Source organism: Taudactylus pleione, unplaced genomic scaffold, assembly GCF_031769625.1.
Source record: "Taudactylus pleione unplaced genomic scaffold, aTauple2 ptg000296l, whole genome shotgun sequence".
Classification (NCBI taxonomy): Eukaryota; Metazoa; Chordata; class Amphibia; order Anura; family Myobatrachidae; genus Taudactylus; species Taudactylus pleione.
This window is the reverse complement of record NW_028284698.1, coordinates 15,493,602-15,520,374: the sequence shown is the minus strand read 5'-3', so window position 1 is coordinate 15,520,374 and position 26,773 is coordinate 15,493,602. Positions and strand designations below refer to the sequence as shown.

Sequence of the window (26,773 nt, the reverse complement as noted above, 5' to 3'; positions counted from 1 at the left end):
AACCTAGTTACCTCCATCGATATTTTAGTGTTGATGAATAGGCCCCTCGATGTTTACCTGTAGGTAAAATTGTGGCAAAAGTAAACTATAAATGCAATTCCATTCCAAGACTTAAAGGAAAGACCTATGAGCTGTGGGTGCCCTTCCTTTTCTAGCTGAGATCTGCAGTGACAGATCACTTGCCAGACAGGATTGTTCCATCTTTGAGACTAAACCAGAGGGTTAAAAATTTCAACCAACAATGACAAAATTCAATATCATTAATTTCAGACACAGGCTTTTTATCTGCTTTTCAGTTGTAGTGTGGTGCACACTTTATGTTCTCAATAACAAGCTAACCCAACCTGCAGCATGACTACGTTCATTGTAGGACATATGGCAGTTGAAGTATACACTCATGTTGTTTGTTCAAGTACACTGCTTTCCCAAACTGCACATTCCTTTTATTTATCTATTTATTTCTAAACATTCATATATGTATATAATGGGTTTGATAAAAAGGATCTACAAGAAAAAAATAGACAATGTCTACATAGACAATAGATGTTAGACAGGCAATAGGTCGACAGGGACAAAATGTTGACACACAAAAGGTCGACATGTATGAATGTCAACGGGTACAAAAGGTGGACACAAAAAATGGTCGATACATGTTTTTTTCTAACCCTAATCTTCACTCTAACCCTCCCCTTGGTGCCTAACCCTAACCCTCCCCCCATGTGCCTAACCTTAACTGTCAGGGTAAGGGCCAAACCCTAACCTTCTCTCCTAGAGCCTAACCCTAACCCTCCACTAAGTGCCTAACCCTAACCGTCCCTCCTAGAGCCTAACACTAACTGTCGGGGTAAGCGCCTAACCCTAACCATCCTTCCCAGTGCCTAACACTGTCAGGGTAAGTGCCTAAACACAACCATCCCTTCTGGAGACTAACCCTCCGCTAAGTGTCTAACCCTAAAAAACAAACAAAAAAAACATGTCGGAAATTTTTGTGTTGACCTATTGATCCTGTCGACCTTTTGTACTAGCCGATATTCATACATGTCGACCTTTTGTCCCTGTCGACCTTTTGTCAATCTAACGTCTGTCTTACATCTGGTGTCTAGACACCATCGACCTTTTTACTGTAGATCTATTAATTGGAACCTGTATATAATCAGGCAAATAAATTACTTTGCTACATATTATATTAGACAACTTCCATAATTTCAAATACCCATTGGTGGCGATATCGGAAATTACATTATGTGTGTCCACTAAATGACCTTGATGCCAGGTAATAATTGAACAGATTTATTAATGCAGTCAACAGATGATCACTATTCATTGTGTGTGGTCCTCTTATGACCACACTAGCAGGCCTCAGTGACAATGGGACAGATCAGGCTACTTGCTTGATGCTCAGGCCCAGCAGCAGGATTGGCCCATGCACAGCCATCATTATTCAGCTATTTAGTGTTCAGTTTAAGAGATACTAATATAATTAGATTGAAAAATAATAAGTGCATGTTTAATGTAATATCGCTAATGGTAACGATACTACATTAATTATTTAAAGGCTACTTGGCAGTTCCTCTCATATTTACTTAAATGAAACGCTTATCATTGCCACTATAACATAATTTATTAAGGTAGTTGGCTCTCTTTTTTGTTGAAATGACTGCAATAGAGCCCAGGATCAGTACTGAACAAAGTGATTGACATTAGTCACTGCTCTGCCCCTCTCCAGTCATACTTACTGCCCAGACGCATAACTAAATTTATATTATTTATTAACAGTTGTCAAACTCTTAAATAGACAGTAAATAAAGCTTTGCCCCTCTCCAGTCACATGTACTGACAATAATGCATAGCCAGATTTATGCTATTCAAGTCATTAGACTGGTACGTAGACAGCAAATAAAGCTCTGCCCCTCTCCAGTCACATGTACTGTCAATATAAAATATAGTCAGATTTATGCTAATGAACAACAGTTAGACTTGTACATAGACAGTAAAAAAAGCTCTACCCTGTCCAGTCACATATACTGCCATACATGTATAACCAGACTTTACACTATGTAATATAACAGTTGTTAGTAGCCTGATAAATAGACAATTTACAACATAAAGGAATGGCATTCACATTCACACCCGGATATCTCTTTTTTATGGCATTATCAGAAGTTTAACTGTATTATCTGTCCCGGATTTGACTAAGAAATCTAATTACAACCATCAATAAATTCCTTAACATTAAAAATGCTTAACCTTTATGATTTATGTTTTCTATCATATAAACCTAAGCCTGCAGAAATAGATATTTTTTCCAGAAAATCCAGTATGGGAAGCTTAACACCTGCTGTTAGTCTAAGTACTATACATATGTGTCACCTTCAGCCCAATGTCAGAATGCTCCATAACAAGTATTGTGCTAAGAGACGTCCACAGCAGGAGGTCACTCTGAGCTATGAGGGATATCTGACAGTAGCAATCTTGTGGTAGAAAGGTTCAATTGTAATTCGTGGCTATATTACTTCTATAATGCTTCACATGCTGCCGTTCGGTACATGGAGATCTGACTCTTGCTTGTGGCATGCTCAGAACACAGAGTTAAACCCTGACATACTGTATATGGCTGCTGATTAAACATGTTCTCACACTGTAGTGTATATTAAACTATAGTTTTCACCTTTCCAGTTGTAGCAGAAGCTTAGACTGGTTTGTTTTGGGAGTTTAGTTGCTCTGCTTTATAACAATACAAATACACAGACAGGGCAATATTAAATGTGTCTGTTGCCCTAGGACATTACATCATAGCTGAATACAACTGAAATTAGTAATTGTAAACCTTGTATACACAGGCATTGCAGGAAGAAATAAAACAATGGCAGAAAGCAATCAGATGCAGTCTCCCTATTTTGTGCACTTCTACTAGGAAGGTTTCTGTCCTCATTGAGATGAATTTAGGGTACTTGTATTATAGATTATAGTTTGACAGGTCACAGGTGTACCGCCACAGTCTAGGCAGCCACCCACAGTTTCATTAGTCTGTTACTTTCTGCAATAAACCTGTCTACGTAAGCTAACTCTCAGCAACATAACTCTATAGCTTGCTGCAAATGCTAATACCTTCCCTGGTGACCAAAACTCAGCCCTCCTGCACCAAAGTCAGCAGCTTGAGTGTATATTATAATCTGAGCACGAAATAGCAGTTTAACTGGTTGAGTTTAGGTGCTTGAGGCTAAAACTGAATGGATAGCTCTAATGTGTCCGACACTGTGTATTTGTTTTCTAAATCCTTAACTAGCCTTCTAGGCTGTGTTATAACATTCCATAATATTATGGACACGAAAGAGGGGAGAAAAGTATTCTGTATATAATATATAGAAAAGTGTTATGAATTTCCATTAAACTTTTGCAAGCATAGAAAAATAACCAATTTGTTAACTTCATACCCACATAGTCCAAAAAATAAAAACAACTGGTCACACTAGTAATTATGACAATGCCCTGTGCACAAAGGAATGGAGGAATGGAGGTATGGAGGTATGGAGACTGGCTGGCTTGCACAGAGCACTGACAACCCCATGAACACACAAAATCAGTGCCATGCTCTTGTGGCTGAATGGATGAGAATCTCTGCAGTCATGTTCCAATATCTAAAGTAAAGTCTCCATGGTTTTATAATAATGAAATAGAATTATCATTATCGGGTTCTAGACCCGATAACTATAATTTCTTGTCACCGCTATTCGCTGCAATTAGTAATTAGAGATTGCCAATATGTATTAAAATACATCCGAAGGGACAGGGACTAAGAGAGCAATCACTTCACTTCTCCTTCAAAATCTGGGCGCCGTTATGCACATGTGCGGACTGCTAACCACGCCTGCGCAAGTGGAGAGTGCAGGGGAGAGATCCTACCAGGGGCGTATTAAGAGAGGAGGGAGCCAGTGTGCAGTGTCCTGAGCCCCCTCCTCTCTCTCCGGCTGAGGGCAGTGCACTGAGTGCAGGGCCGCAGTAGACTCTGGGCACTAGTCTGTGCCCAGAGTCTACTGTGCATGCGCAGGTCACCAGGAAAACGTTGCAGCAGCCATTTTCCTGGCTATTTTCCTACTGCGCATGCGCAAAACACCGGGCAAATGGCTGCGGCGCCAATTTATAGGCGATTTGTGCAGCGCTGATACCACCGACGTGGGACTCCGGAGAGGTAAGTATTAAAAATATGGTTGCAGGGTGTGCAGTGTAGGCCCCCTGTACCCAGGGGCCCGTGTGCCCCGCACACCCTGCACCCATTGTAGATGTGCCCCTGGATTCTACGGATGCCACTATATTACAATTTGTGGAAAGTAGCCAATAGGCTACAACAGCTAATGCAATCTGATGATGGCCTTAGATACTATGGCCAAGCTGTTTAATAAATTTGACAATAAGCAGCCCCCATAGCTTTCTGCTGCAGTCCAGTGTAGATACGTTTGGTGAACTCTTAATATTTGCAGGTACCCCACGAAAACGGGTGCTCTCATGGGATATACCACATACATTAATTGATAAATAGGCCCCAATATATTCAACAAGCATATGTGGCATTTGTGTGTCCATATCCTTAAGTCTGCAAGCAACTTCTGGTTTTCTAGCAGTCCTGGTGAGCAGGACTGTCTATTAAAAAAAATATATATATATATATATATATATATATATATATATATATATATATACACATACATACACACACACACACGTAAGCCTTATGAGACATATAGAATATACGTAACATTATACAAATTTGGGGATTTCCGTCACCTGAAACTACTCACAGTAAAAAAATGCAATGCAATATACTGTGTTCAGCATTGCTTGACTGCAATTAAAAAATCATATATTGCAGTATTTGATTTCACAGAGAAGTATTGACTTGCCTAATATGTACCGTTCACTGGGCCTGATTCAGCAAGGATCGCTATTGCAATCGCGTACACAGACGGAAGATTATTGTGTACTGTGCATGCATTGAAGTGCGCGAATGCTTCCCTGCGATCGTACTGCGATCACGGAGATCAATGAAAAACAATTGCAGAGTGATTAATAGACAGAGCGTTTGGGGGTGGTGTCGGGGGGGTGGTTGAAGAAACAAAGGCGTGCCAGTGCGTTTGAACGCCGTTACAGGGGTGTGCATAAATTAGCCCCTGCGACTGCATATGCAGCCAGAGTGCTCACTGCGTACAGGAAAGTTAGCGTTTTATAAGTGAGGCCTGACCTGCCGTAATTGTGCAAGAGGCTCCGATGTACTTCGATGTTACCGATGCTTTGGCTGGATTGCAAGGTATTACAGATGTGCGAGAGGGGAAGTGGGCGTCTGCATGCTGTCCGTGCGAGTGCTTTGCGACTACAATTAGCATACTTCCACAGCAGACCTGCGTGTGCGATTGCAGCCGTGATGGCATCGGCGATCCTTGTTGAATCAGGCCCATTGTCTTGGTTGATATGTATGTAAAGCAGTATATTTGAACATGGGAAACATACACGTCCTTTTGTTTACAGATCTCACTTTCTTTAGGCAGCAAAAGCACAATTTGAAAACAAGTAACACAATCATATTTACCAGAAATGTAGAAATCCTGCCTTTTTGTGTTGTGCTATCAGTTCTGTCTATGCCTGACACATAGGTCAGATTTCAAGCCACTAAACCAGTAGTGAGAGTCTGGGGTGTGACTAAAATGTATTGGTAATTGAAAGATAAGACACAGATTATACAAGATAAATGCCTTGGAATGGAAAATGTTTTTTAAATGTGTAATTGCGTGTGTGCATAACATGAATAAATGAACTTCAGTACTGGTTTTATTTTACATGACAAAACATTCCAATCCCTTTATCATTGTATTAAATAAAGAAAAATGGTCATCTTAAACTTACGTAGGTGATATTACTGCTAGAACAATGCTCCAAGTTCATGCATTCCAGGCTAATTTATAGCACAGTCGAGGGGTCCATTCGTCCATGTATAGTTTTACAAGACTGGAGGAAATGCACCATCTCCGGGGAAGAGAATAAAGAATAGGGCAGTGGGCATTCTGACCTGTCTCCTGTGAGATTTATAGGCACAAAGGGGTAGGAAGAGTCACAATGTGCAGGCTGATGTGAAGTCTGCAGTTTTATTCCTGAACAACTTCAGCCACAAGTAGGTGAATCAGCGCTTACAATGTCCCAAGGCTTACTATAATGATATAAAATGCCATCCTATGCATGATGCAACCTACTGCTGCAAATACAGAGAAATAGCAGTCTCCAGAGTAAAATACACAAAGAAGATTATTCGATTATCTTTGTTGCTATAATGATCATATGTATATTATGTCGACATTCAAAACGTCGACATCGTCATAATGTCGATAGTAAACATGTCGACGTTGATTAAATGTCGACATGTTCAAAATGTTGACAACGTCTGTTGCCATAACCCTAACATTCTGCCCATGTCGACTTTTTAAAACGTTCTACAACTGTCGACATAACGACGTTGACATTATGAATTTCACCATTGTGAAAGTCCTCTTAGTGACTGCATACTGACCCTAACTATGCAGAAAGCACAATGCCTGGGAATCTGGAAGTGCAGACCCTTACACAGAGTAAGACATTAGTTTACATGTGACAGGTGCATTATACAATACAAAGTCACCATTTTGCTTCCTGATTCCAGATAATGTAGCTGCTGTTAGTATAACCAGTACAGTGGGGAAGGGAGGTATCACAGACACCTTGCCCTGAAGGGTTCAATAGAAATTGCAGTTACATGTGTCACTCTAATATTCCCTGGTGATGTGACATGCAAAATAACACTGTACATACTCATTAGCCACCACAAATGGTTTTCCAGCTTAAAACATCTATAAAATAACTATAGTATACATAGCAGGGAAACAGGTGGAAACATATTGATGTTTCATGAACTCTTGGAGTTAGGTTACCAAAATCAAACATGCAGCACTGCTGTGTTACAGGAACACATGCATAAAAGTTACAGATGTCACATAAGCGGCATGCTATATAAATCAGAGTCTAAACAATGTCCGGTCTAATTAGCATGATGTCTCTCTTACCTTACCTGCTGTCTGTCCCGGGGAGCAGGTGCAGGTGCAGCACAGCCTGAGTCACTGGCAGAACTGACACACAGTCACTGCGCTCAGCCCTTGGCACTCACTGACACACCCGCACTGAAGTACACGGATCAGGAGCCTGTAGCTGAGCAAGACCCGGACACTGGATTCCTGCAACACAGCTAACATCCTGGGAAGGAATACTATTATAGTAACTACTTGCAATTAAAGATACCGACTGTCAAGACTTGCCTAACAGGTTATATTAACTCATTATAAATATAAAGCAGCAAAGCACATTCAATTAATGTCTTTTTATTCTATATGATCAAAGATATTTCATAATATTCAGCAAAGGCTAGACAAGTAATGTCTGCTAAATGTGGGCGAATAAACTTAGTTTGCATAAATTAAAATAATTATATTTGAAATATACAATGTGATATGTTTCATTTGCATTGCATTGCAACAACAGTACCTAAAAGACACGTAACTGAATTATAATATGTATTGCAAATAATAGGGAATTATGAAGTGCTTTCTGTCAATCAGACATTTTGTGCACATACAGTAATTAAGCCTAAACCTGCACAACATTGGTTTGCGTACCACAAAACAAATTGCTCTGCGGAAAAAATTGCTGCAGATGTACAAAAGCTATTTATAATAAGGAGGCCCATATTTGTGGAAAAACCCCAGGTCTAGAGTGTCCGAATTGCAAGAACGTGTCTTTTTGAATATGCCTGTTTACCTAGAAAAGAGAAAATGATCATTGAAGACAGCAGTTTGAAAGATTTTTAGTGGCGTCGCACTAATGCCACATTATTAGTTTCTGTGACACAGCAATGTCTTAATAGTGTAATAAATAAAACAGAATTATAATTTCATGAAAACCAGAATTCCAGCTATTTAGTTTTATGAGAACAAATGCTTATCTTCAAATTATTGTTTTCCCTTGTTACCAACAGCGTCGGTTTTTGAAAAGTAATGTGGGAAAAACTGGAGCTGGGATAGGAAAGACCTGGACACAAGAAAACTGGAGAGCGGGAGAGGAGAGAACTGGAGAGGGGGAGAAGAGAGAACTGGAGAGAGGGAGAGGAGAGAACTGGAGAGAGGGAGAGGACTGGAGAGCGGGAGAGGAGAGACCTGGATAGCTGGAGAGGAGAGAACTGGAGAGCGGGAGAGGAGAAAACAGGAGAGCGGGAGAGGAGAGAACTGGATAGAGGGAGAGGAGAGAACTGGAGAGCGGGAGAGGAGAAAACTGGAGAGAGGGAGAGGAAAGAACTGGATAGAGGGAGAGGAGAGAACTGGAGAGCGGGAGAGGAGAAAACTGGAGAGCGGGAGAGGAGAGAACTGGATAGAGGGAGAGGAGAGAACTGGAGAGCAGGAGAGGAGAAAACTGGAGAGCGGGAGAGGAAATAACTGGATATAGGGAGAGGAGAGAACTGGAGAGCGGGAGAGGAGAAAACTGGAGAGTGGGAGAGGAGGAAACTGGAGAGTGGGAGAGGAGAGAACTGGAGAGGGGGAGAAGAGAGAACTGGAGAGAGGGAGAGGAGAGAACTGGAGAGAGGGAGAGGACTGGAGAGCGGGAGAGGAGAAAACAGGAGAGCGGGAGAGGAGAGAACTGGATAGAGGGAGAGGAGAGAACTGGAGAGCAGGAGAGGAGAAAACTGGAGAGCGGGAGAGGAAATAACTGGATATAGGGAGAGGAGAGAACTGGAGAGCGGGAGAGGAGAAAACTGGAAAGTGGGAGAGGAGGAAACTGGAGAGTGGGAGAGGAGAGAACTGGATAGAGGGAGAGGAGAGAACTGGAGAGCGGGAGAGGAGAAAACTGGAGAGCGGGAGAGGAGGAAACTGGAGAGTGGGAGAGGAGAGAACTGGAGAGTGGGAGAGGAAAGAACTGGATAGAGGGAGAGGAGAGAACTGGATAGAGGGAGAGGAGAGAACTGGAGAGCAGGAGAGGAGAAAACTGGAGAGTGGGAGAGGAGAAAACTGGAGAGTGGGAGAGGAAAGAACTGGATAGAGGGAGAGGAGAGAACTGGAGAGCGGGAGAGGAGAAAACTGGAGAGTGGGAGAGGAAAGAACTGGATAGAGGGAGAGGAGAGAATTGGAGAGCGGGAGAGGAGAGAACTGGAGAGTGGGAGAGGAAAGAACTGGATAGAGGGAGAGGAGAGAACTGGAGAGCAGGAGAGGAGAAAACTGGAGAGTGGGAGAGGAGAAAACTGGAGAGGGAGAGGAAAGAACTGGATAGAGGGAGAGGAGAGAACTGGAGAGCGGGAGAGGAGAAAACTGGAGAGTGGGAGAGGAAAGAACTGGTTAGAGGGAGAGGAGAGAACTGGAGAGCAGGAGAGGAGAAAACTGTAGAGTGGGAGAGGAGAAAACTGGAGAGTGGGAGAGGAAAGAACTTGATAGAGGGAGAGGAGAGAACTGTAGAGCGGGAGAGGAGAAAACTGGAGAGCGGGAGAGGAGAGAACTGGATAGAGGGAGAGGAGAAAACTGGAGAGTGGGAGAGGAGAGAACTGGAGAGGAGAGAACTGGAGAGCGGGAGAGGAGAGAACTGGAGAGTGGCAGAGGAGAGAACTGGAGAGCGGGAGAGGAGAGAACTGGAGAGCAGTAGAGGAGAGAACTGGAGAGTGGGAGAGAAGAGAACTGGAGAGTGGGAGAGAACTGGAGCTGGGATAGGAGAGACCAGGAGAGGAGAGACCTGTAGAGTGAGAGAAGAGAAACCTGGAGAGAGGGAGAGGAGAGAACTGGAGAGCTGGAGAGGAGAGACCTGGAGAGCGGGAGAGGAGAGAACTGGAGAGCGAAAGAGGAAAGAACTGGAGAGCGGGAGAGGAGAGAACTGGAGAGAGGGCGAGGAAAGAACTGGAGAGCAGGAGCGGAGAGAACTGGAGAGCGGGAGCGGAGAGAACTGGAGAACGGGAGAGGAGAGAACTGGAGAGCGGGAGAGGAGAGAACTGGAGAGTGGCAGAGGAGAGAACTGGAGAGCAGTAGAGGAGAGAACTGGAGAGTGGGAGAGGAGAGAACTGGAGAGTGGGAGAGAACTGGAGCTGGGATAGGAGATACCAGGAGAGGAGAGAACTGAAGAGTGGGAGAGGAGAGAACTGGAGAGTGGCAGAGGAGAGAATTGGAGAGTGAGAGAGGAGAGAACTGAAGAGTGGGAGAGGAGAGGGAGTAGATTCAAAGTACTTTGTTGCACAATTTTGATAATTCTGCCACTACAAAGCCATTCATATTTGATGCGTGTGGTTGCTACCCCAGAAACAGCTCTTTAGCAATTTCAGGAAGGATGTAAATCAGCATCTAAACATACCACACAATTTCAAATATAAATATCCTTAAGGATGAGTTAGAGAACTGATATAATACAGGATACATTGTTAGCTGCAGTTAGAAATATTGATTTTTGCCTTTTCTTGGGAGAAAAGGAACACAGACATCATTGTCATCTATGTCTGCACTGAGGTAAGTACTGTCATATTGCCAGCAAAAAGATGTTATTATTCCACACAGTGTTGGACCTATTCAACAACACCTTGCACTCTACCTATTCTATGAGCTAAAACCTCTGCAACCATCCGATTACTGTTTCTGCAGGTTTGAGCCATAAGTGAAGGCTAAATTTCTTGGAAGGGAGAAACTGCTCGCCCCGGACCCCTTTGTAGACATACATTTTTGGCCCCTTAGTACAGAGGGCCTGATTCAGAGCCGCTCGTAAGCGGCCGCTCGTTCGCTCTGAGCGATGTTCACACAACTGCGCATGCGTATGGGTCGTAATGCGCATGCGCAAACCAGTCATTGCGGTTGGAAATAGTGCGCTCGCAAAACAGCGAGGGGCTGCTAATTTGATTGACAGAATGTACCGTTTGTGGGTGGTAACAGGGGAAGGTGCTTGAAAACGGGGGAGTGGAGATCCGAACGCAGGCGTGCCTAACGGTCAAAAGGGCTTTAACGGGAGTGCATAATTAGTAAAGGAGCGTCATCAATCACGTCACTTGGTTGTCTTTTAGCCTGAACTGCTCGCAGTGATAGCGGTCAGAAAAACCTACCACAAGCAGTTCAGATGTCTTTCGTTGTACCCGATTAATCTAATAAATGCCGAGGATGACGTGTGATGCGAACGGCAAAGGGGCGTCTTTACAAAATAGAGAGCGCATTTTTCATTCACTCGCTCAGACATAGAGGCGTCAACAAACCGCAAAGAGCGAGCGCTCAATTTAAACAGCCGGACCCTTTTTTTGAACGACCATCCGCAAATAGCGTCCGGCTCTGAATCAGGCCCAGAATCCCCTGCACCCATGCTAGTGTAGTTCCAGTAGCAGTTCCTAAGGGGCCTATTTATCACAATCCACATTTTTAATGCAGATGTGATAAATATTTTTCAAGTAAATTTGCAAAGTGAAGCTGAATATCTACAGGCAAATTTATTGAAATCCTCTCTATATTCTACTTATATATAGGTATATACTACTTCTGGTACATTTTTACACACATAGACATACGTTTTAATACCCATCAACCCCATTATTCCACAAGTGGCACCCACCCTTTCATTTATCACATCCGACATAACGGACAGTCTAAGAGTACTAAGCGCTTAAACGTCTTTATTTATATTACACCATTTAAGGAAGCTGTTAGTACCCCACAATCACAGGTGTGCTCTGACCAATATTGAACACTAAAATCCTCTTGCCAGGATACAGACTCCGATAAGAGCCCATTCTGGCAGAGAGCTGGAAGCAGTGTGATAGCGTAACCCTATCACACTGCTTCCTGGTTCAGGTCCCCGGCAGCCAATTCATATGCGTGGCCGTCAGCCAGCTGGCGTTCCTCAGAACAAGGGACCCCATTTTAATTTTGGGGTCTCCACTTTTTGAGGAATCCAGCCCTGGGCTGACCAGTTTATGGCTGGTTAATGTGATGGCAGGGGGACCCCATGGTGTATGTCCTCCTGGTATAGCATTACATTCCCCCAGCTGCTCCAGCCTTGTGCTGGTTTATTGAAAAATAGAGGGAACCCCAACACCATTTTTCCCCCCTAATTTCAAGTACCAGCCCAGTCTGAGAGGTCCGGGTCTGGTTATAAATGTAGGGGGAGAGGGGGGGGGCGCACACATTTTTTTTTAACTGATTAATTCCATTTTACACAAATGCCTGTGAAGTGCTCCTGTTTGGAGATGTTTGCCGCTGTGTTTGATAGATCAAAATTGAAGGTGTTTAGAGCAGCAAATATTGACTGACATCACCGTCGGGTTTCAATTGATGCTGAAACCCGACGATTAGTAAATATAAATTTTTGTGGCCATCAAAGCGACGTCAATGTCCAGTGGCCATCAAAGCCGGCACCGTCGTGCGCATGCGCGAGACCTGGATAGCAACCGGCAAGCCGTCGCTCCGGGTCTCGTACCAAAGGGGGCGTGCTGTCGATGTTGAGTGACAGCACGTCCCCTTTGGTGGGCGGGCCAGGGGCGTGGCTGCCCAGACGGAGGCGTTCCCACGGGAACGCCTACCGTCTGGGGCCGGCCCCACTGACATCACAAGTGATGTCAGTGGGAGTGCTTTCGTCTCTGGTAGAGCCGAAAGCACTCTAGGGTTTTGCGGCAACGAGACCCTACCACAAGGGTCTCGTTGCAAGCCCGATGGTCGCGATGGTCTTGACCATCGCGGCCATCTTCCTGGCCGGCCCTGATTCAGAGCGAGCGCTCTGTCAGAGCGTCCGGCTCTGAATCAGGCCCAGAATCTCTTCTGAGCATGTGCGGTCTGACCATGCCTCTGCATTGCTGATTTGAGAGCAGAGGAGAGCTGGGCCTAGGGCTGTACATCATTCGTGGAGGGGAGAACAAGTCAGCATTGTTGGGCCCCCTCACCTCCATGCATTGTAGTGGTCACCGTCACACAACCTGTCGTGCGTTATTCTTGAGATCAGTTGCAATCTACACTTTTAAACTACTTTCCAGTTACTCTGCAATACTGATATTCAGGGTCCTACTCCAGCATAACATTGACAAAGCTTTCATATAAGCGTTCCTTACATACTGGAGCAGTGTCTGAACTACACATTCAAAGATGAATAGTCTGTTAGACTTGTTTATAACTCTGTCTACATTGTGCTTCTTGCACTATTGCTCACTGGGCCTAATTCAGACCCGCTCGCAAGCGGGTCGATGTTAGGCCAGTGCGCATGCGCACGACGGAGGCGGCTCCGTCGTGCGCATGCGCGAGACCCGGATAGCGACGGGTAAGCCGTCGCTATGGGTCTCGCTACAAAGGGGGCATGCTGTCGATGGTGAGTGACAGCACGCACCCTTTGGTGGGCGTGCCGGGGCGTGGCTGGCCAGACGGAGGCGTTCCCATGGGAACGCCTACCGTCTGGGGCCGGCCCCACGGACATCACAAGTGATGTCAGTGGGAGTGCTTTCGGCTTGCTATGGTCATCCACAGCTATGCAAGCGGTCAGGAGGCCGCTCTAAAATTCAGAGGGACGGCCCTGATTCAGAGCGAGCGCTCTGTCAGAGCGTCCGGCTCTGAATCAGGGCCACTGTCCATAAGAGTTGTGGCCTGCTGCACTTGCTTGCCAGTCTGTGTCTAAAGATTCCTTTCTGGATTTATTTCTGCTGCTGTTACTTATTGAAGTATACAGGACAATAAAAATTGGCAAGAAAGTAACCTGCCATTCCCAATGTGGGCATCTGTTTACATTGGATTAGTAGATTATAAAGTAAGCATTTAGTATTTTATGTATGTTTTGTAACTTTTATTGTCATAGACTAGTAATTACAGGCTGAGTCTCCGTTATCCAAAATGTTTAGGACCAGAAGTATTTTGGATATTAGATGTTTCTGTATTTTGGAATATTTGCATACCATAATGAGATATATATGGAATGGGACCCAAGTCTAAACACAGAATACATTTATGTTTCATATACACTTTATACACACAGCCTGAAGGTAATTTTATGCAATATTTGTAATAAGTTTGTGCATCAAACAAAGTTTGTGTACATACACAAAATTATTTTTTTTTCACATACACCTTATACACACAGCCTGAAGAAGATGTTATACAATATTTTGAATAATTCGGTCTATTAAACAAAGTTTGTTTACATTGAACCATGAAACAGCAAGGGTGTCACTGTCTCAGCTGCACTAAAAAAAAATCTGTATTTTGGAATATTTGGGTATGGGAAACTCAACCTGTATTTTTATTGTTTTTTTAATTAGTTTTACAACAATAGGGATCACACAAATTGCATAGTGCATAACAGTGCTTAGGCCGTAAGCCCCTTTTCTACCCATCACTAACGGGATGCAGTCAGGAAGCCGACGATCGAAATGCCGACCGCTGGCTTCCCGACTGTCAAATCCAAGCAAGGCTCCCGGGGGGGACTTAGGGTTAGGCACCCCCTTGGGAGGATTAGGTTTAGGCTAGGGGAAGGGGGGGTTAGGGTTAGGCACCCCCGGGGGGAGGTTAGGGTTAGGCACCCCCACGGGAGACTTAGGTATAGGCTGCTGGGAAGGGGGGGTTAGGTTTAGGCACTTAGAGGGGGGTTAGGCACTTGGGGGGTAGGTTAGGGTTAGGCACCCCTAAAGGAGGGTTAAGGTTAGGGTAGGGGGTAAGGTTAGTGGTACTTACCTTAATTAGCGATTGGAATCTTCACCTCTGCCGGGCTTCCGCTGTCGGGATTAGAACCGCCAGTCATGCAGCCAGCGGTATTACATACTGATTCCTCACTAACTACATCAGGGCAACTGACAGACTGGGGTTTTTTGGGGGTGGACCCCTTCTTGGGGGGTCCCCACCTCCCCTGAGATCCCCGGCTTGGCCTGGCCGGCTTGGGATGATAATGCTTTGGCCCCATAGCCCCGGTGAAAGGGTCTCCGGGCTGCGGCATTACAGCACGGCCGTTTGGGTCTGGTGCTGGTTTTCAATATAGGGGGGACCCTACGCAATCTTTTTCTCCCCTATATTTAAAACCTGGACTGGCCCTGCAGCCTGGTGTTGGTTTCTAAATCATGGTGGAACCCTACACATTTTGTTCCCCATAATTTTAGAAACCAGGACTGGTTGGCAAGCCTGGGGCTGGTTAGGCATTTGGGGGGGGATCCTATGTCATTTTTTTTCAAATATTTAAATTTGTTTTCTATATTTACAGGCAGAAACATATATCGATCAGTGATCTGTGTATGTTTCTGCCAAACTCTCAGATCACAGGCAGGTGTATTTTTTTCACGAGGTTTTACCCATCTCATGAGAGTTTAGAACAGGGGTCTTCAACCTTGGCCCTCCAGCTGCTGTGGAACTACACATCCCAGCATGCACTGCCACCTTTTTGATATAACAGCATGCTAAAACTATGACAGTGCATGCTGGGATGTGTAGTTCCACAGCAGCTGGAGGGCCAAGGTTGAAGACCCCTGGTTTAGAAACTCTCTGCTTGGTAAATTCCAGAATCCTATCTTCACCAGTGAAAAGGTTCTTGAGTTTTGCCAATGGTGAATTGAAGAGAGTATTTTCCCGTAGCAAAGGAGATCTCTCTCCTGAGTTTGACATTAGTAAATTTGAGAGTGGGAAAAAATGCCCAAACTCTCGAGAGTTTGCAAACTCTCAGCTTAGTAAATTTACCCCTAGGTGTGCTGTGCTGTGATGGATTTTATCACATTACATTATGTGAAATCCTCCTAAGTATCTACTGTAATGCTGCACTACAGGTACAGGAGTCACAGATCTTACACCTATTCTGAAAAAGACAACTAGGCATAAGGTGGAAGAACCAAAAAATGGAAAGCACAGAGAAGAATTAAGAGACAAACCTGGAAGGGGCATTAGACATGAAGGCACAGACCTACACGGAAAGGGACTAGCTCAGACCTACAAGGAAAGGGACTAGCTCAGACTTTGCACTGTAGAACAGTAATCTACAGTAACTACAGTTAAACCCAGGGCCAATGAGAGTAACCACCGATTCAGCTGCTTTCTGCTCTCCTTAACCACTGCCTAGTATATAAGGCAGCCTAGGGTTTCTCCCTAGATCCAACACAGAGATGGAGATGCCTTGCAGAAGTGTGAATCAGCCCTACCCATCTTAACTATATTCACCACTGCCACCTCCCACCTACAATACTGTATATAAAGCAATTATAATAGAGAAATCAATCAATATTACATAGCCAAGAATTGGTTGGTGCACATGTACATCTGTTGGACCCCTGTCAGATTTCCCTGAAACAAGAATTCAGGGATCTTCTGAATTGTATGTATCTTTTAATACATCTGGAAATAGCACTTCACGTCCAGTCAATTTATATTTAAGCGACTGCAGGACGGAGTATCTGTAATTGACTAATTGTCTTTCTTTTGTGTCTATAGCACTCTACATATAGACTAGGTACAATTAAGTGACTGCTGAGCAGAGTACTTGGTACCTCACGAAGGAGCCTATTTTTCAAAGCATATTTGCGGGATATCCCTGAAAACACTTGTTTTCAGAGGGTATCCCCAAATATTATGTATCTCCTGATTGTATCTATGGGGGTCCACAGGAAATATTTCCAATAAACACCCCATTTTTATTTGTAAAAACATTTAAGCTGCTACTAAATGTTCAATTTAACCAGCTCTGGAATGTTGACCCCAGTACCAAACAGCATCTTCAGATGGCATTGTAGCCTATGGGCTACCTTCCCAGATTTTTTGAGGAGAGGTATCCAAACGATTTCCGCCCAGTGCTGCCCATTTGCACATGATTCGATGGACTTTGTCGTATGGGCAGTAGCGCAGTGGTGGACCAAGCAGGAAGTAAAATGATCGCAAATTCCATGAAGCCTTGGAGATAGATAATTGGAGTTGCCCAAAGCAAAAAATTAGATAGAGAAATGACAGAAGCTGATTGGTTGCTTTGGGCAATGTGTCCACTTTATCACTCTCCTAGGCTTGATACATCTACCCCTAAGGGAGACATTGAGGCTGGTAGTGGAGGTAGTGTACATCAGTGGTTCTCATGCCCAGGCAGCATGTCCCCAAGTAATTTATGGTTTCAGGTCACCTGTGGATTTTGAAAATGTGACAGTTGGTAATACACCTGTGCATCTGCTCGGTCATTAATAGGCCACCTGATACATTTTGATGGCCCCATATCCCTCTTAGGGCCTCATTTATCAGCGAGTTGGGAGCTGATTGGCTGGATCACCATTATCATACGCAAGAAGTTTTGTCACTCGTTGTGAATGATAAAACTTGTTGATAAATGAGGCTTCAAATCTCAATAGCAAGTTACGTTAATACGAGGGTAGTTCAATAAGTAAGGTAACAATACCTCTTACGTGGGTAATGCGCTCTATTTCATTCTAATTTATACCAGGCCAGAGCAGGTAGACCACTGCTTCCCCTTACGGCCATTAGACTGCGCCTCATTTATCAGTCATACTGTCCTAACCACTGGCGACTCCAGATGTGGGGCTGCAGTGCAGTCCACAATTCAATAGGGGAGCCACACCAACTGCCAGTGACTCCTGGCTGGTGATGTTTGGCAGCTTTTGGAAGGGCAGTTGGCGTGGCTCCCCTATTTGAATTTTGGACTGCACTGTAACGCCACCTCTGGAGCCTCCAGTGGTACCAACATCAGTTGTAAGATGGTGGGGCTGGCGGAAACATGATCAAACATTGAGATGTGTAGTGTGATAAGATTTCTGCATCTAAAGGGCACATTAGCACCTGAAATTCATCGCCAACTTGTTGAGGTGTACGATGATAACATGATGTCATGGAAACAGGTTTGGGTTTTGTGCACTGCCTTTGATAATGGCAGGACAGATATTCAAGATGATCAGCGATTAGGCCGGCAAACCACTCCATCACAGACAGGGCCGGGTTAAGGCTTGTGGGGGCCCAAGGGCAACTGAGATGTGAGGGTCCCACCAATAAAATTGACAGCCTGCTTACTCTCTCTACTAGTATGCTCCTTTCTTACCTTGAAAATCCGGGAGTTCTGTTCAGCGGTTCCCCCTGCAAGCTCGCCGCGGAAGTCCACAGCTCACTGCGACTGATGTCCTGGGCCCAGACCACATGCTGACCGCTGGTGCTGGGTCCTGGCTCCATATTGCTGCCCTCCGCTGTTTAAGTTCCGCGCGCTGCTGGGCCCATGCGATGACGAGAGGTGTGGTCTTGATTGGAGGTGTGGCTGGGTTGCAGGAGCCTGTCAGTGGTGGCCAACGTGACCTTGCACTGCAGCCAGCCGTGAGGGAGAAAGGCCATGGCGCCGAGGGGTCTTCACTAATGTGGTTGCTCTTGCCCGGACTGGTAGCTGGCTTCCCCAGGAACTGGACAGGTTTGGACAAAATGTGCGGCAGAGTGGGGGCCGCCAAATGTGTGGGGGCCCCTCGATGACCGCTCTGTTCGCCCCCGCTATAATCCAGCCCTGATCACAGATCACAGATGACAAATGTATGATTCAGGAGGACAGGCACTCGAAGTTAGTGATATTGCTGACGAACTGAACATCTCAGTGGGTACTGTGCACAACATCGTTCATGAGCAACTGGGGTCCAAGAAAAAGGGTCCACAGTGGGTACCGAAGCAACTCACAGAAGTTAATAAATCCAATAGGATTGTCTCTCGTGTACTTAACACAGTACCAGGAAGTGCAGTTCCTGTGGCATATTATTACAGGTGATGAATCATGGATGAATCATGTGACACAGGAGACAAAGCAAGCATCCATGTCATGGAAACATGCTTGTCCCCACCTTTTAAAAAATTCAAAACAACTCCATCAGCAAAGAAAGTTGTAGTGACCGTGTTTTGGGTCCAAAAGGGTGTGCTTCTTGTTGATTTCCTTACCAAAGGAAATACTGTAAATGCTGTCCACTATTATGACACATTGAGCCAGTTGCAGAAGGAAATTAGCCGAGAATGACCTGATTGCTGCAAAGAGGCGTCATATTGCTACACGATAATGCCAGGTCACACTCAGCCAACCGCACACGTGAGTTGTTACGGCACTACCATTGGGAGGTACTGGACCATCCTCCCTACAGCCCTGTCCTGGCACCGAGTGATTTCCATCCTTTGGGCTATTAATGAAGCACCTGGGCAATTTGTGACAGACAGTGAAGTTCAGCAAGCCGTCATGTCCTGGCTTCAGGTGCTTGACACTGATTTCTTCTATGACGGTATGGATTCCTTTTGTGTACTGTAGGATCAATGCTTAGACAAGTATAAAACTGTGGAAACATAATCTGTACCAAGGCCATACTATTGAGTATACGACACGTATATGTAGAAGTTGAATACATTTTTAATAAATAAGGTCTTTTTACCTTATGTACTGAACCATCCTTGTATATTTAATCAAGGAAAAAGAAACGTAAATATAACTTTAATAACATATCAACGGGCTTTTCAAACAAGTTTTACAAGCTATAGCAAATATCACAACAAACCAGGAAGGATCTGGGGTTTTCAAGTGAAGGCTTGAAGGGCTGCGTGTGCCCCTGGGCCGCCTGTTGCCTATCACTGTGCTAGGTCGTCTGGAAAATGTGAACTGTTAGGGTTTTGAGAACTGGTGTTGACAAACAATGGTGTATATACTCACATGGCACTGGCCACATCCACACAGCACTGGTCACAACTTCTCAGTATTTCACATTAGGCCATTGGTCATTATCAGCCCTCCAGGAGGAGATGTATCAAGCCTTGGATAGAGATTAAGTGGAGAGAGATAAAGTACCAACAAATCAGGTTCTTATTGTTATTTTACAAGCTGTGTTTGTAAAATGGCAGTTAGGAACTGATTGGCTGGAACTTTATCCAATGTTTGATAAATCCTACCCCCAGGCCAATTTACCCCTTAATTTGGACTTGTATGTAAGCACATTCTGCTGGAACCGTCTTAGACAAATTGTGGTCCGCATTCTCTGACACCCTCTGATGGCTTTAGCTACGAACACCCCTGAACTAACCAATTTGCCCTACACCGCCACTATACCCATACTATCATGTATCCTGTTAATTTGGGTCTATTAAGATTCTGGGATCTATTTATTAACACTATTTTTATTAAAATAAAGTGAAAAGGGGTGTTTTCACACCCTTTTCACATTATTTTAATATCACCTAAAGTTACTAAAGGGCAATTGGAGTAGAATTCGTAAAATTATACTCCAAGCCCTAATTATCACTTATCATCCAGGGACCGGAGTTTGGTGCTCTGGTGATGTCCTCCCTCTGGTCAACTGGTCTCCCATCCTGCACTGGGGCCCGGTCGTCACTTGACTGGGTCCCAGTGCAGGATGGGATGTCAGCTGACCAGAGCCACAGAGGACATCACTGGAGCACCGATCACTGGAGGTAAGTGTAAATAAGGGACGGGGGATCGCGGGGGAGGGGGGGTTGTCACGATCGCAGGGGCGTGGCTTAGCTGCAGGGGTCGGGGCTTAGCAGCGGCCGGTCGGCGCATGCTCGGGCACTTGTCACGGTATTTTTTGTGAAAATACCGTGATAAGTCTGTGGAGGGGATTCGCAGGGATAGAGCTTTATTGCAAGCTCTGTCCCTGCAAGGGATTTTTAGTAAATCCCTGTGATATTGCCTGAATTCGCATTGTGAATTCAGTGGGTAATATCACACTACAATCTGTTCAAAATGCGGATTGTAGCAAATAGAGCCTTCTGTGAGCAAATATTCTTGTTAAAGTTTTTTTAGTTTACAAATAGGACTGTCCTGGCACAACTGTAACACATGGGGGCAATAGTAACTCTATAAATGTATAAATGGTTAGAGCCTAAGTGCAGTTTTCATAAACAAAACACTATAGAGTTTGTAGATAAGTTCCACAAAAGTTCAAATCCAGTGACTTTTGTCAGGGACGATTTAGGAGTGAATCCACTCCTAGGCACAACATTAATGGCGGCCCACAACCCCCAATATTGTTGTCATTCTTAAGCCACGTATCCACTTACCGTCTTGTCTGTATTCCGGCGTCAGGATTAAGATAGGTGTTGGTATTTCAACGCCTATCTTAAATCTGTGTCGGGTTTCAATTGGGATTTAGACCGACGGCATCCCGGCCACCGGTCTGCTAACTACATCCCGTGTGTGTTTTGTTCATAAAGTTACGTTGTTGTTACATGATGTTCACTGGTAAAGAAGCACACTTGCTTCAATCTAAGCATGGAGTCATATATACAAACATCCACTCATGGATGTAACACTTACAGAGATAGAAATTTTTTTTAATGATAGTTTGTGCATTGTTTAATCTTAGTTTTCCAGTATAAGCATGCCAGTCAACCAGTGGCGTATCTATAATGGGTGCAGTTTGTGCGGGGCACACGGGCCCCCGGGTCCAGGGGGGCCCTGCACCGAACACCCTGTACCCATGTTGTTTTAAACTTACCTGTGTTAAACTTACGGGTGTCAGCGCTACTAAGAACAGAAGAAAATGGCCGCCGTGGCCATTTTACGGTGTTCTGCGCATGCGCAGTAGACTCCGGGCACACTCTAGTTCCCAGAGTTTACTGTGCAAGCACAGAACGTTGGAAAATGGCCGCTGCTGCCATTTTCCTGGCGTTCTGCGCATGCGCAGTAGACTACGGGAACGCTCAAGTGCCCGGAGTCTACTAAGGCTCCGGTGGCTGGCCAGCCGCATCAGTCGGCTGACGGCCGCCGGTAAGAGAGGAGGGGGCTCCACACGGGGGAGTGCACATGGGCCCCCTCCTCTCTTAAAACGCCCCTGCAGTCAACATTTAAGAGAGGGGAGTCAGGACTATGGGCCCGATTCAGCAAGGATCGCAAGTAAGTGTGCATCCAATGCGCATGTGCAAACCAGTCATTGCGATCAAGTAAGGGATCGCACGGCATACGCAGTTAGCACGGAGAGACCTCCGATGTTGATTGACAGGAACTGACGTTTGTGGGTGGTGGCGGGGGATGGTCGTGCGAACGCAGGCGTGCCTGTGCGTTTGAATAGCATTACAGGGGCATGCATAATTAAGCTTGTGCAGCGGCATACGCAGTCCTACGTCTCAATGTACACAGGAAGCTGCCACAAACCTGCGGCAGGTCAGGGCTACCACAGTTGTGCGTATGGGTTTGATGGTTCTCGATGCTACCGATGTTCTCGCAGCGGCCAGGTACGTGCAATCTCTTACTTGCGATCCTTGCTGAATCAGGCCCTGTGTGTGTGCGTACAAAAATGGGGTGTTTAATATGTAGCAACACAGTGCAAAAATTAAAAAGACCATGAAAAAGAACCATGTGAGATAAGCACTCAATGGTGTATATTTAATAAAGGTTTAAGGGGGTGATTTAGCTAAGGATGAAATTGCAAAGCTGCACACAATTCTGTCCTTGCTAATATGGAGATGCAGCAGGAGCTGTCCAATACCCCTTGTTGTATTTGCGATACCCAGCACTGCGACGGAGGTCGCAGGCTGGGATCACCATCACATCGCGCATGGCATCTGTTCTCCTCCTGTTCTCCCCAACTTCCCCCCCACAGCGGGACACTGCAGCCCACGGGCGGGACAGCGGGACAGTCCCAGAAAAACGGGACTGTCCCGCTAGAAGTGGGACAGTCGGGAGGTATGAGACTGGCCGGCTTTCGAAGTCAGGAAACTGCATCCGTGGACACAACCCCAGGCCTTGCCACTACCGGAAAGTAGGGCAGACACGCCCCATTTCCAAGAACACAGGTCATCCCTGCCCCCGCACTGCCCCTTAAATGCCTCTGCCTGTCGTTCAGCTGGCACATTCGCAGAACGGGTCCTGTGCATGCACAGATTTCCAATAATCGGGAATCTGCGTTCAGCATTGTACTTACTTGCAATACTGAATCAGCCCCTAAGACATATACTTTAAAAGCAATAATTTATATACAGTACATAATAAATATAAAGGGAAATAGGGCTCTATTTATTAACATTATTTTTACTAAAATAAAGTGAAAAAGGGTGTTTTCACACCCTTTTCACATTATTTTAGTATCACCTGTAGTTATTACAGGGCAATTGGAGTAGAATTCATAAAATTTTACTCCAACCCCTAAGTATCACTTATTTTTAGTAAAGCAGATCGCATTTCCCATAACTGTAATGGGAAATGTGATCCGACCAAAGTTACTAAAAATAAAATGTGAAAAAATATTGGGGAAAGCCCTGTGATAATAACACCACCTGGAGGTGGCGTTATCCAGGGTCTCCCCCGGTTACCGGCCTCCTGCCCTGCTCTAACGGGGAGAGCAATGCCGGGAGTCGGTCCCTGTAATCAGCTGTGTGGTCTAAACAGACCGCAAGCTGATTACTGTAAAAAAAAGAAAAAAAAAAAATAGTAAAAAAAAAATTACTTACCTGACTCCAGGGACCGGTGATCGGGCCTCCGGTGATATCTCCCCTCCGGTCAGCTGGTCTCCCACAGTGCACTGTGGCCCGGTCATCAGGTGATCGGGCCGCAGTGCAGTATGGGAGATCACCTGACCGGAGGAATGGAGACCATCACCGGAGGCCTGGAGCATGCAGGTAAGTGTAAGTAAGGGAGAGGGGGGTCGCAGGGGGTCCGCGATCGTGGGGGGCGGGGCTTAGCGCCGGGGCGGGGCTTAGCGCCGTGGGGGGTAGCAGCGGCGGGCGGTCGGCGCATGCGTGGGCACTTAATCACGGTATTTTTTGCGAAAATACCGTGATAAGGCTCCGAAGGGGATTCGCAGGGACAGAGCTTTATCGCAAGCTCTGTCCCTGCAAGGGATTTGTAGTAAATCCCTGTGATATTGCCTGAATTCGCAATGCGGTAATATCACACTACAATCTGCATTACCAATGCGAATTGTAGTAAATAGAGCCCTTAATGTTGTAACAATATGTGCCACATATGTATAGAAGACTTGTTCTAGAGTCCACAAAAAGAACTTTGAAATTGGTGTAATTAGTCAATCACTGGGTATTTATAAAGTTGCTTTATTTTGCCACAGCCGCGGTCACATCTACGTGTGACTCAGACCCAAAGAATTAGTCCCTTGATCTACAGCCACAGAGAAAAAGTCATATCTCATCGCATTATATGGTATCTGGTCATACCAGACTGAAGAAAATGCATGGCACTGCCTCCGACCAGTTTCTCAGTGCTGCTTGATACTTGACAGCGGAACACTGGAAACAAATGGAACTCCACACCTGACAGCAGCTCTTGAATAACATCTGCCACCTGGCAACCATGGATACCTAAATAACAGATCCCATCAATACTTCAAGGTTCGGTGTGATTGGGTTATTTACAACAGCTCAGCGCCAGGAATTTTTGGATATTTTACTATAGATATATCTATAAGCTCATTGGGCCTGAGTCTGAGTCAGACAGAAGTGCAAAAGTAGATGCTTCTCAAGATTATAATCAGACTGCGCATTTGCTGTAAGAAGCAATCACTAATCACTGCCTGCCCATGCACTGCTCCCTGTATACGCACCTCTATGGAGGAAACGTGAGTGGACAGCTCACTCTGTCTGTAAAATGGGCGTATCTAGGGAGGGTTCAGTATGATTTACCGCCGGCCGCAGGGCCGGCAGTTCAAGCCTCGACAGCGGCTGCGCGGCAGGGGTGAAAATCCTGATCATCCAAGGTAAGTATTTCCTAACTTTTATTCCTTAGTACATCAATGGGCTGTACACCAAAACATATTCCAAACAAACAATATATAGTGGTTGTCCTATATTGAACTTTTCTAGACTGAGATCTTAGGGCCCGATTCAGACCCGCTCGCTAGGTCGTGTTCGCACGCAGCCAGCCAATATTTGCATTCTGCGCATGCGTACGCATCGCAGTGCACGTGCGCAAACTAGTTGTGCGATTGCAAAGTGCTCGTCCTTTGTGTATAGACGCCTGGCTAGATTGAGTGACAGGACGAGCCGTTTGTGAGTTGTGACAGGGGTTGATCGATGGAAACGGGGGAGTGGTGGTGCGAACGCAGGCGTGTCTGAGTGTCATAACGCCGTTTCAGAGGCGTGCATAATTAAGAGGCAGCGTCATAGTACACATCACTTGGCTGATTTTTACACTGAAGCACTCGCAGTGTTTGCGATAGTGTAGGGTCTACCACAAGTGCTGCTTATGCATCCGATGTTCTCGATGTTACCGATGCTTGCATACACTTCCTGGAGATGATGTGCACAAGTGGGTGTCTTAAGACAGGCTGGTGGGCATCTGCATACACAGCACGATCGCACGTCAAGACATAGAGGGCGTGCTAATGCCTTGCTGTGCGATCATGGATTTGCATATGTTGGTAGCATCTAGCGAGCGGGTCTGAATCGAGCCCTTATATCCTAGTTGAATACGTCGCAGAAAATCGGGTAGCTGTGGACGTTTCAGATTTTTTGCAATTTTTTTTTTGGTTTTCGTAGACAATCTATTGTCAAAAATGCTAAAGCTACCAAGTGTTCAGAAAGAAACCAGAGGTGTCTGGTAAAAGCAATGTAAGCTTTCTTACCAATTGTTACATCAGGGTAGATTTGTAAGAGACTTAAGAGCTCGATGTCATTATGTGGTGCTCTAATACAAAATGGAGCGTCATTCCAATACTTTACATAAACCGGTCTTTCAAACAAAGTCAAATTCACCATGTTGTTTGTCTCTCTAGGGGCTCTATTTACTACAATCCGCATATTGAATGCGGATTGTAGTGTGATATTACCGAGTGAATTCGCATTGCGAATTCAGGCAATATTACAGGGATTTACTATAAATCCCTTGCAGAGACAGAGCTTGTGATAAAGCTCTGTCCCTGCGGATCCCATCCGCACTCTAGTCGAGGTATTTTCGGAAAAAATACCGCGACTAAGAGCCCGCGCATGCGCCGACCCACCTTTGCTGCTACCCCCCACCGACGCTAAGCCCCGCCCCCAGCGAACGCGGACCCCCACGACCCCCCCTCCCCCCCCGTGACCCCCCCACTCCCTTCATTACATTTACCTGCATCTCCCTGGCCTCCGGTGATCTTTTCCGGGCTTCCCGATCAGGTGATCTCCCATACTGCACTGGGACCCAATCACCTGATGACCGGGCCGCAGTGCACTATGGGAGACCAGCTGACCGGAGAGGAGCCATCATCGGAGGCCCGATCACCGGTCCCTGGAGTCAGGTAAGTAAAAAAAAAATTTACATTTTTTTTTCTTTTTTTTACAGCAATCAGCTTGCGGTCTGTTTAGACCACATAGCTGATTACTGGTACTGGCTCCCGCCTCGGCTCTCCCTGTTAGAGCAGAGTGGGAGTCCGGTAACCGGGGGAGACCCTGGATAATGCCACCTCCAGGTGGCGTTATTATCACAGTGCTTCCCCCATTATTTTTTTACAATTTATTTTTAGTAACTCTGGTCGGATCACATTTCCCATTACAATTATGGGAAATGCGATCTGCTTTACTAAAAATAAGTGATACTAGGGGTTGGAGTAGAATTTTACTAATTCTACTCCAATTGCCCTGTAATAACTACAGGTGAAACTAAAATAATGTGAAAAGGGTGTGAAAACACCCTTTTTCACTTTATTTTAGTAAAAATGATGTTAATAAATAGAGCCCTAGGTGTTAACTGGAACTGATTTAGAAAGAAACATACTTTCAGAGTGTAAATACCTTTACCCATCCATTGAGCATGGTGAGTAGGACCAGGAGCTCGAAATGTTTCTCTGCTATTTCCACCACCAAGA

The 26,773-nt window shown here is 45.3% G+C and overlaps 1 protein-coding gene across 3 annotated transcripts in view; it reads right to left on the bottom strand.

Moving 5' to 3' along the window:
- LOC148511735 (synaptotagmin-like protein 2) overlaps positions 1–7,204 on the bottom strand; it is a 155,615-nt gene extending 148,411 nt beyond the window's left edge. The window contains exons 1-2 of one of the 3 annotated variants that reach the window (XM_088482864.1): positions 7,083–7,204; positions 5,896–6,065 (exon numbers count right to left, since the gene is read on the bottom strand). The gene's annotated coding sequence lies outside the window, so the exon portion shown is untranslated. The remainder of the gene's footprint in view (positions 1–5,895; positions 6,066–7,082) is intronic. The other 2 variants (XM_088482863.1, XM_088482865.1) reach the window with 2 other exon arrangements.
- Positions 7,205–26,773: the final 19,569 nt, after the last annotated feature.